Genomic DNA, 11,591 nt, shown 5'->3' with positions numbered 1-11,591 from the left:
CATTATAATCACCTCCAGGTAGATATCAGCAAATGTAAGCATACATTGCAAACAAAGTAGAGTGATGCTTCCAAGAGACCTGCTGTCCATCTTACTTTTCATCAGACCTGACTTGGAGTCACAGAATCATAAAATTCAAGAGCTCAGTGTGTGGACATGAAATGGAATTGTAATAGCCAAAACTCATGCCTCGGATGTAGAATCAAAAATTCCAAAATCGAAATAAACCATCTGGATGTCACGGACAAAATGATAAAATCACAGTTTCTAGAAGCCCAAAATTCTCAGAAAAAGAAATTATGTAGTAGAGTAAGTGAAAGTAATACAATATATAGAGGCAGAAATAACATACAAGGCAAAAACTTCATGAAATCACATCAGGCAATTTAGAATTCTCATTCTCTGTCCTCTCTCTTCCCAGCACTCAATATGTGTCAGGTGAATTCTGCACAAACTCTCATGTTTGTGATTCAGGATCCTGTTTTGCGAGTCTCTGCCCATTCTTCTATACAATAATGACACATCCTGAATTCCTTCACTTCTTCTAGATCCTTGAAAAAGCAGCAAGTACTCAAACTGCCCTCTCACACAAAAGAAAGGGAGAGAGACTAGATTAGCTAGACTAAGGAGTAGAAAATGTTAATAACATAGAACAGGCTAGAGTAGAAAGCCTCAGATTAAAGACCTTTGAAAGCCTCAGGGAGTATCAACAAAAAACACCCCCAAAAACCACCAAAAAAACTCAGATTGAGATAGTTCATTCGCAGAGTCTTTGAGATCTCTAACATTGTTGTGGGATGTCCGAAAGGCCTAAAGTTCCAGTTCTCTGAAGCTCAACAATATGGCTCAGGGAGTAGGGGAGGAAATTTAAGGTGGAAAGTGTAAATCATTATAAAAATCTCAGGGATCCAGATGAAATAAAGCCCAAAAGTACAGAAGGGACCAAAATCTGGCCCTAACAAAAAGCCATGATCAATCATTCTCCAGAGGTCCAAAAAAGAAACTGCAGGTGTAAATGCAAAGACATTCCTTTTTGTCCATAGCCAACATAGGGATCAGTGTTTGACATTAAGGGCTTATTGACAACTTGGTTTTCCTTGGCTATATTTATTTGTTCCAAGGAATTTTTTTCTCTTTTCTTTCCTCTTAATAAGGGAGGGGAGGGCAAGAATGAGAAGGGATCAGCAATCGGTGATGGCAGGGGAAAAAAGAGAAAAGATTATTGTAAATATTTTTAATACATAAACCAAGCATGATGGTACACACATGAAAACCCAGTTTCTAGGGAGTTTGAAGTCAGGGAGTCTCTTGGGTTCAGGAATTCTAGGCTGTAGTTAACTATGTTGATTAAATATTAGCATAAAAATCAGCATTAATATGGGAAATAGGGTACCCAAAGAGGGACAAATGGGTCCAGGTTGGAAACAGAGCAGTTGAAGTTCCCAAGTTGATCAATAGAATGATCAGACCAGTGAGTAGTTTCTGAACTTATAACCTGAGAGAGATGGGGATACTTAATTTTTACACATACACACACACACACACACACACACACACACACACACACACACACTACATTGAGGAGAACAAACAGAAGTCCCTAAGGAAACATAGGCAAGAAGGAAAGTTTTTGAAATTAATACGTATAATTTATTACATACTTTTTCTTAAAGCAAACATTGTGAAAAGGGGATGATACTTTGAGATAAAATCCTCATTTTGAATGTATGGAAATACTCTTTTTTGGCAGCTAAGCTCAAAATAAAAAATACTGAAGAAAAAAAGCACATTGAGAAAAAAAAATCATAGGGAAGTTTAGTATGATGTCTAGTTTCACAACTTTCCCAGTAAAACAGCAGGACAGTTGAAGACCAAAAATTGCATTAATATAATTAAACTATAGTACTCAGGCACTCAGCAAAGGGATGAGAACCCTGACAGCAAGAATTATTATTATTGCACTGACATCCAAGAGGAAATTGTCAATCAATAAGTATTTATTGAAAACTTCTGCACTTGACACCACACTGGTCTCAAAGACTCTATCTACAGTGTAATTGGGAAGACAAAAATCAACATATAGAAAATAATGCTCATTATTATAAATAAGGTCATTACAAGGTTAGAGAAGGGCATATCACTTTGAGCTAGACCAGATTTAGGATTTAGAGTTGAAAGAAATCAAACAGTTTATCTAATTAAATCTTTAATTTAACTTTTTAAAGTTCCACCATTTATTTTATTTTTTTTAATTTCATTCCATTTGGATCTTCCCTACCTCCCTTCCTTCTGCCCCAAACCTATAAAAATTATTTTGATAGTCATAAAAAACAAGGTAAACATATAGTCCCTACATTCTATATCCCTAGTCCTAAATTCTCAAATCTCTACTGAGTGAGAAGGGTGAGAAATCCCTTTTTATTTTCCACTGTGAGATCCTTTAATTTTAGAGAAGAGGAAATTAGGATAGCTAGGTGGAGCAGTGAATAGAGCAATGGTCCTGGAATCCTGAGAACCTGATTTCAAATCTGACCTCAGACAGTTATTAGCTGTGTGACCCTGGGCAAATTATTTAACCCTATTTGCCTCAATTTCTCTAAAATGAACTGGAGAAGGAAATAACAAACCACTCCTGTATCTTTGGAAAAAAAACAAAAAAAAAAAACAAAAAAAAAAAAAACACAACCCAAATGGGGACACAAAGAGTCCAACACAACTGGAAAATGACTAAACAACAACCAAAAAAAAGTGAGGTTCCACCTCAGGGAGAGACTTTCCAAGCTCCTCCAGAACATAGTCTCTGGAGTTCCAGAAGGAGGGTGCAGCTGCAAAATTCCATACATAGCACCAAACAATTGATTGGAAAATTAAATTAACAGGACATTAGTCCAAACACAAGGTGTTAACAAAGCTACTTAGGCCAGACTTAGACAAATAATCTGAAAGGATCAGAAATCAAAGAGAGTATTCATATAGTCAAGACACCCTAGGTATGACAAGATCGGGGTACCCTATGTGACCTCATAGATCTGACATTTTCTATCCCTCTCTTTCAATCTCAACCATCCCATTTTATTCTCAACATCTCTTGAGTAGACTCACAATAGTTTCCTAGTGGGATTCCAGACTTCCATTCTATCCCCTCTCTATTTTCAATACAGCTGTCAAAGTTCTCTTCCTAAAGAAAAAGCTTGACCATGTTATTTTTATGTTCAAGATTCCTTATTGACTCCCTATTGCCCCTATGATAAAATATAATATCCTTAGTGTGGACTTTAAAACTTTTTACGATTTGGCTTTAGCCTCCCTTTCCAGACTTTTGTTTAGTTTTTTTTTTTTTTTCCCAGTTATGGCCAACTATCTGTGATCTTTATTTGAAGTTTTCTTGGCACAGATACTGGAGCAGTTTGCCATTTCCTTCTCAAGCTCATTTTACAGATGAGGAACTCAAGCCCAGCTAGTAAGTATCTGAGATCAGATTTGAACTCTGGTCCTTCCTGGTATTGTACATTATTTTCCTCCACACACTCTACATTCCTTGGTTTAAATCCTTCCTTCAACCCATATAAGCTCTGTGACTGTGGTCAAGTCACTTAACTTCTTAGTTTTCTAACCAAGTATCTAAGACTCTACGTGAGAGATGAGCTCCCACACATAGCTAATAAGTGTCAGAGGGAAAACTCAAGCCCAAATCTCTATTGATTCCAAACCCATGATCTTTCTCATTGTAGCCTGATCCCTGACATAATGGATAACACACTCAATTTGTGTTGGGAAGACCTAAGTTTCGATTAGCCATTTGGACAAGCCATTTAATGTCTCCTGATCTGATTCCTTATCTATAAAATGGATATGGTGATAGCAACTATTTCACAAAGTTGTTCTGAGGATCAAATAATTAAAATATTTTCCAAACTCTTTTAGTACAATATAAAATATTAAGTTTTCCTTACTTCCTTTACCACTTAATCTTATCTTTTTAACAGTATCCCCCCACTCTCCATTTATATTACACCCAGAGGGTCCCAGTCAGAGCAGATAAACATTTATGTTCCACTGCACCAAGCCCCCCAGACCACTCCACTAACCTAATGTCAGTGTCTTTATAAGCTATTATTTCTTCTACCTTGTTCCACTTTTATTCTCCAAGGCAGACTTCGACCCCACCCCAAATGACCAGTACAGCCAAAAGGAACCCAGATACCTATCCAATCCATTCTCCCCTTCCCAAGGAGATTGAGCCTGTCCCTTCTAGGCTTCCTACTCTTATGATGCATTTTCAGGCTCCCTGGATCTTTCCTTCCACCCTGGTGCTGAACCCTTCTATATGGGTTGCCAGCCCCTGGTTAGATTGTGAGTGCTATAAAAGAGGGAATATAATCTTTCCTATATTCTACTTTACCCTCATTATGTCTTAACTCAACAATGACAATAAATACTTACTTATCCATTTGTATTCTTGCCATTGACTGATCCTGGGGAATGGGCACATACCTTTCTTTAAAGAAAAGAGAGATGAACCATAATCTTCTGAGCACTATCCACTGAACTAATTAGCCATTCACCTACTGGAAAGTCCAAGGAAAGAAATAGTCTGTTTAAGAATTAGTGCAGTCCAGAGAATGGGCCTCCTGAAGGCTGAAGGTTAGTGGTAGGATTTCCCCCTTTCTGAAGTCTTCAAGCAGAGATTGTTTCCTTGTACAGTGAAATAGTTTCTTTATATAGTGAAAAGTGTAAATTTACAAAAAGATCAAAGAAAAAAGAAAAAGGGATCATATGTACAAAAAAATATTTATAGTAGTTCTTTTTGCAATGGCAAATAATTGGAAATTGGGGGGATATTCATCAATTGAGGAATGGATGAACAAATTGTGGCATATAATTTTGATGGAGTACTATTATGCTATAACAAATGACAAGCATGATGCTCTCAGAAAAACCTAAGAAGACTCATATGTAATGATGCACATGAAATGAGCAGAACTGGGAGAGACATCATACACAGTTAACAGAAGGATTTTACAATGATATATAACTAAGCTATTCTCAGCAATACAATGATCTAAGACAATTCTGAAGGACATATGATAAAAATGCTATTATTCTACAGAGAAAATTGATAACTTCTGAATGCAGATTGAAGCATGCTTTAAATTTTTTTGTTTATTATTCTTGTTTGCATTTTCTTTTGCAAAATGCCAAATATGGAAATGTTTTGCATGACTGTGCATGTATAATTTATATCAAGTTGCTTGTCTTCTTATGGATGAAAGAGGCAAGATAGGAAAGAAGAGAAAAAGTTTAAAATTGTAATAAAACTGTGGCTTGTTTTTAAAAACAACTTTTCATACTTCTGTTGGTTTCAATTGATTATTCAATAAGATCATGCTACCAGAATTTGCAAGAAAAACTTGTATTTGCTTCCTTTTAAACAGTAAAAATGCATAATTTTGGGACACAGATTTTGAGGAAGTAGACTTTTTTTTTAAAGCAACATCATTTTAGGAAACAAACATTAATTCAATCAAATTTAACAATAAATTACCATCAGCTAAACATTTTTTCCAATATACTACCTGAGATCCAAAGCAAAATAACTCTGTCTTGACTACTATGAGTTATCTCTCTTCACAAAACTCAAAACTTATCTTTCTTTTTTAGGACAATACTAAATGCTGATTGGTGGTTAAAAACAAATATTTTTTTAAAAATTATATGTAATTGGAAAAAATATAAACATTTTCATGTAAAAAGGGGGGAAAGAATTGCAGTATGAAAAAAAACAAAATTTCTCAATGTGATTCTGAAAAGCAAGGTAAGTGAATGTAGGAGGGATTTAAGTACTAAGTATTTAAGGGATTTAAGTATTTGAGTGTGAGCATAGCACAATTAGAACTCAATTTAGTTCTGAAAACCTGAGATAACTGTGAAAAAAACAAAAAAGGTATATAGAGACAAGAGCTGCTTTTCCCCAACTGTGCCTCCTCATCTCCTATATAACAGAGAAAATAAATAAAACTTGCACTGGAGAGAAAATCAGCCCTAATGGGGCTAAGAGATGGAAAGAGAATAGTTTCTATGAGAAACTAAACAAAAAAAAATTTTTTTAAATTGGGCCTGACCATTCAAAAGGAAAAAGAAAGAAGAGAGAGAGATTATTTGTCCCTTAAATTTGATGTATGGAAAAAAATATTAAATTCATAAAATAGGTTAAGAATTTCCTTCTAAGGAGGCTTAGCCACCAGGGGGCACTGCCAGACATTATTCTGGATCTGTTTTAATAGGAAGTTTTTAGAGCTGATATTTTGTGTTTGAACCCCATGGATGGAAATGCCAAGGAAGTGCAATACTCTCTGTGATTATCAAAGAGAAAGTGACTTCTATTCCTCATCTCTGCTTCTCCGTAGGTAATGTTACTATGTTATGAGCAAGAGAACTTAGATTATTGGGGATCAACAAGGATAACCTTGGACAGAAAAAAAAAAGATATCTATGATTGTTCAGCAGTTGTCAGTGATAGCTGAAAGATAATGGAGAATAGGAAGAGCACCATAATACTGAAAAAAGGGAAAAGTGGTTCTAATTTAAAAAAAAAAAAAAAAAAAAAGAAAGAGAATGGAATTTGCAAACTCTACACCAGTGAGTGTAATTTTAATTCTTGGTGAAATTCGAAGGCACAAACCTCATACTCGTCAGATTGACAAATTTGGCAAAAAAAAAAAAAAAAAAAAAAAAAAAAACATGACAAATATTGGAATGACTGCAAAAATTACAGGCATATAATTTTGGTGATACTATGAGCTGGGTATAGCTGTTCTGGAAAGCAATTTGGAACTATGTCCCCAAAGTTACCAAATTGCATACAGCTTTCAACTCAGTGATACCCTTTTAGGTTTAGGTTGCAAAGGAATCAAAGGAAGAGGAAAAGTTCCCATTTGTGCAAAAATATTTATAGCAGCTCTTTTTTATGGTGGCAAAGAACTGAAAACTAATGGGTTAGTATATGAATGTAATATAATGCTATTATGTGATTAATAAAGAAGGGAATGATTTCAGAGAAATCTGGGAAATTTTGTATGAATTGATGCATAATAAAGTGAACAGAACCATGAGAACAATTTTAAAAATTTTTTTTAATTTATTTTATTTTTTAAAAAAAAAGAATAATAATAAGAAAAATTAGACAAGGAATACAAAACAAAACAAAAGAGAACATTGTCTTATGCCCAGCAGAACATCAAGGAGGATTCAAAATATTTAACAAATTATCAGTTCAAATATATATATAAGTAGAAGAAATTACTCTTTACTCAGGAGAACAATTTATATAATGTCAAGGAGGATTCCAGAAGATGAATAATGAAGAACTTATCCTTTGACAAAGAGGTGATTGAACAAAATATGTAAAATGATGCATACATTTTGGGAAATATCCAATATAGGAATTTGTTTGGTTTAATTATACTTTATAGGGGTTTAATATTTCTTTAATTTTTTTTTTTGGAGGGGAGAGAGAAAATTTTGGAAAAAGAATAAAGAAGGGCTTGTTAATTTTAAAAAAATCAAATTGAATTAGAAACTTCTAATATTTAACAATATCTTCATTTTCCAATATATCCCTTCCTGCTCCCTTACCTAGTAAGCTATGTCTGATAACAAAGAAGAAAAAAAAAAAGAAAGAAAACAAAAGCAGGTCAGTAAAACTAGCCAACACATTAACTGAGACTTGATAGACATATCAAGAATGTATTCCTGAAAAGATGATTAATGACTGTGTAGAGGGGTAACTGGTGGTCAAAAAGTAAGTGCACATGCCAGACTAATCTTGTTTCTTTTTGACAGGGAATAATATAAGTACTAAAGAGAGAATGCTATAAATATAAAGGGTTATAGCTTTGTGGTCTTTAAAAAGTAAATTTGTTTTTATGTATATTTTAAGCTGTTTTCTTTACCTTTATTCCTCCTCATTTGAAGAACAGCAAAACCCTCAGAAGTCCAGCAAAATGATGCTTACATTGACCAATACAGAGAGACACAGACACACACACACACACACACACACACACACGTATGCATACATGACTTATTCTGCATTTTAAGTTTATCATCCCTTTTAAAAACTTTTTTTAAGCACAAAGACTTTTTTCCCATTCTAACTTTTAACCCTCTCCTTATGCCCTTCTTCACCCACTGAAAAGTTAAGAAAACAATTAACAACATATATATTCATATAAACAAACTTTTGCATAAACCATGTTTTAAAAAACAAGGAAAGAAAATATGGTTCAATCTTCATTTTGAGTCCATCAGTTTTCTCTTATGGTGGATAATATGTTTGATCATGACTTCTTTGGAATTATGCTGTGTCATTGTTTTGATAAGGATTGCCAAGTCTTTCAAAGTCAATTAGCTTTACAGTATTATTGTTGCAATATAGATCGTTCTGATTTTTCTCATTTCACTTTGTATCAATTTCATCAATCAGTCTTCCCAGGTTTTTCTGAAACCAATCCTTTCATCATTTCTCATAGCACAATAGTATTCTACAACATATACCATAACTTGTTCGACTTCTCCCCAGTTGATAGACATCCTCCCTCAGTTTCCAAAACTTTGCTACTACAAAAAAAAAAAAAAAAATTCCATGAAATTTTATATATGAGTCATTTTTCCTCTTTTTTTGATCTTTTTAAGATATAACTCCAATGGTGGTATTGCAGAGTCAAAGGTAAGTGTCACTAAACAAGTTTTTGAGCATAGTTCCAAACTGCATTCTCTAATGACTGAACTAATTCACAGATCTACAAACATTACATTAGTGTATCTGTTTTCTCATATCTTTGCCAATATTTGTCATTTTTTCTTTTTAAAAATTTTATTAGCCAATCTGATGGGTGTGAGGTAGTACCTCAGTTATTTTAATTAGTATTTCTCTAATTATTTGTGAAATAGAACATCTTTTTCATATTTCTATTGATAACTGATTTCTTTTTCTGAAAACTTCCCATTTATATGTTTTGATCATTTATCATTTGGGAAATGTTTCCTATTTTTGCAGATTTGACTTGGTTCTCTATGTGTTTTTAAAAATGAGATCTTTATCAGAGAAACTCATTGCAAAGATTTTTTTCAGTTTCTGCTTTTCTTCTCATTTTAGCTGCATTGGCTTTGTTTATACAAAACATTTTAAATTTTATGTAATCAAAATTATTCATTTTACCTGCTATGAACATCTCAGTCTTTTGTTTGTTGCTTCTCCTATACATAAATCTAATAGATAATTTCTTCCCTACTCCACTAATTTACTTATGATATTATCCTTTACATCTTAATCATACAACCATTGTGAGCTTATCTTGATATATAGTGTGAGATGCTAAATTTTTGCCATACCACTTTGCAAGTTAATTTAGTTAATTTAGATGGTATTGTCATTTTTATTATATTGGCTCAGTCTACCCATGAACAATGGATATTTCTCCAATTATTTAGATATATATTTATGTGAAGAGTTTTGTGATTATGTTCATATAATTCTGGTGTATCTTGGCATTTAGACTCCCAAGTAATTTATATTTTCTGTAGCTATTTTAATTTCTCTTTCTATATCGTTCTGCTACTAGTAGTATTATATATTAGGAGTAATATTAGTAATATGTGGTTGTTGTCCTTTTCTCTTGAAGAGGACCAAAATGATATCTTTATGTTGGAGTCAAGATTTAGTGTGTCCAACTATGGTTGATCAGGCTAGGAGGATGGAAGGATTTACACAAATAATCCATATGAACAAGTGGAGTGGTTGATGGCTTTAAATTTGCGTATCTCGTGTTTCATTTGAGCTATTGCAATTCTGCTTTGCTCATAAATTTCAGTACCTTTTTTGATGCTAGAAAATTTTGTGTCAGTGTCTCCCAGGTCTCACAATTGATCACAAAGAGACATTGAGAATGTTCTTGTATTGCTTCTCCTGGACTCCATGTGAGTACTTGCTTGACTTATGGGAGTTCCCTATAAAATAAGTCTTTTAGGCAAAATATTTTTGGCATTGGAACAATATGGCCAGCCCCTCAGAGCTGCACTCTCTACAGTAGAGTTTGAATGCTTAGCAATATAGCTTGAGAAAAGACCTCAATATCCAATATCTTATCTTGCCCCATGATCTTTGGGATCTTACTAAGACAAATCAATGAAAACAATTCAATTTCTTGTCATGGCAAAGGCATACCGTCCATGATTCATCGACATATAACAATGAGGTCAGAGTAATGTATTTCCCCCCTCCCCCTTAGGAAGTTCATTTATCATTTGTTCAATTTCTTTTTCTATATTTTATTTCTTCTGTTCATCTGCATAGTTTGTTGTAAATATTTATCCATTTTCACATAGATTGTCAATATTATTGGCATATACTTGGGAAAAATAGTTACTAATAACTGCTTTTATTTCATCTTTAGTGCTTTTGAATTCATCTTTTCATTTTTGATACTGATATTTTGATAAAGTTGAAGTAGCAATACACAGTTCGTAATAAACATGCGACAAATTCACAATGGCCATTCTCTTTGACAAAAGGAAGCTTTATTTAGGAGAACAGTTTACAGATAAAATAAAATATTAATATATGTTTTACATATATATGATATATATATATATGTTTCTCTTAATCCATTCTTACTCTTATTCGTTCCCTCCTCCTTTTTCTTATTATTATCAGATTGAGTGGGAAGAATTTCTCTATCCAATTATGTATGTATTTGCTTTCTTTTCTATTTGAACTAGTTCTAGTGTTGAGTAAGGGTTAGGTGTTGCCCCGTCTACCATATAAATTCTTTCTTATATAGATCATTTATGTGAGGTAATTTTCTCTATTCTTCCTCTTCCTTCCCTTTCTCCCACTGCATTCCTCTTCCTCATCCTTCCATTCTTTTTTTTTTTTTAGAATCATGCTCATAAACTCAGTTTAATTTCTTGTTGTTCAATCATTTTCCAATCATATCTGACTCTTTGTGACCTCATTTGGGTTTTCTTGCAAAATTTCTAGAGTGGGGCAGCTAGGTGGCACAGTGGATAGAGCACCAGCCTTGAATTCAGGAGGACACGAGTTCAAATATGGTCTCAGACATTTAACACTTCCTAGCTGTGTGACCCTGGGCAAGTCATTTAACCCCAGCCTCAAAAAAAAAAAAAAAAAAAAAAAGAAAAGAAAAGAAAAGAAAAGAAAAGGTCATAAAAAAATTTAATGTAATTTTATCTTAAAAAACAGAATAAGAAAAAAGAATATAAAACAAAAGAGAACATTGTTATGGCTCAGAAGAATAGAAGGGAGGATTCAAAATATATAATAACAAATTATCAGTTCAAGAAAGTATGTATATTTAGTAGAAGAAATTATAATCTTGAGTGTCCATCTTTTCTTTACTTCCTTGTAAATTGTTCTTTGGTTCTCTGCTGCACACCTTATTTACTTTATTCTTTTATTTTCCTTTTCATTCCCCCCCACCTCCAAGGAGGCTATAGTTTAAAAATACGTAGATTATATAAATACACATTTACATACACATGCACACATACCACACATACATCTTTCCTGT

The sequence above is a fragment of the Sminthopsis crassicaudata genome, chromosome 1, assembly GCF_048593235.1.
Source record: "Sminthopsis crassicaudata isolate SCR6 chromosome 1, ASM4859323v1, whole genome shotgun sequence".
Classification (NCBI taxonomy): Eukaryota; Metazoa; Chordata; class Mammalia; order Dasyuromorphia; family Dasyuridae; genus Sminthopsis; species Sminthopsis crassicaudata.
This window is presented reverse-complemented; position numbering follows the sequence as displayed.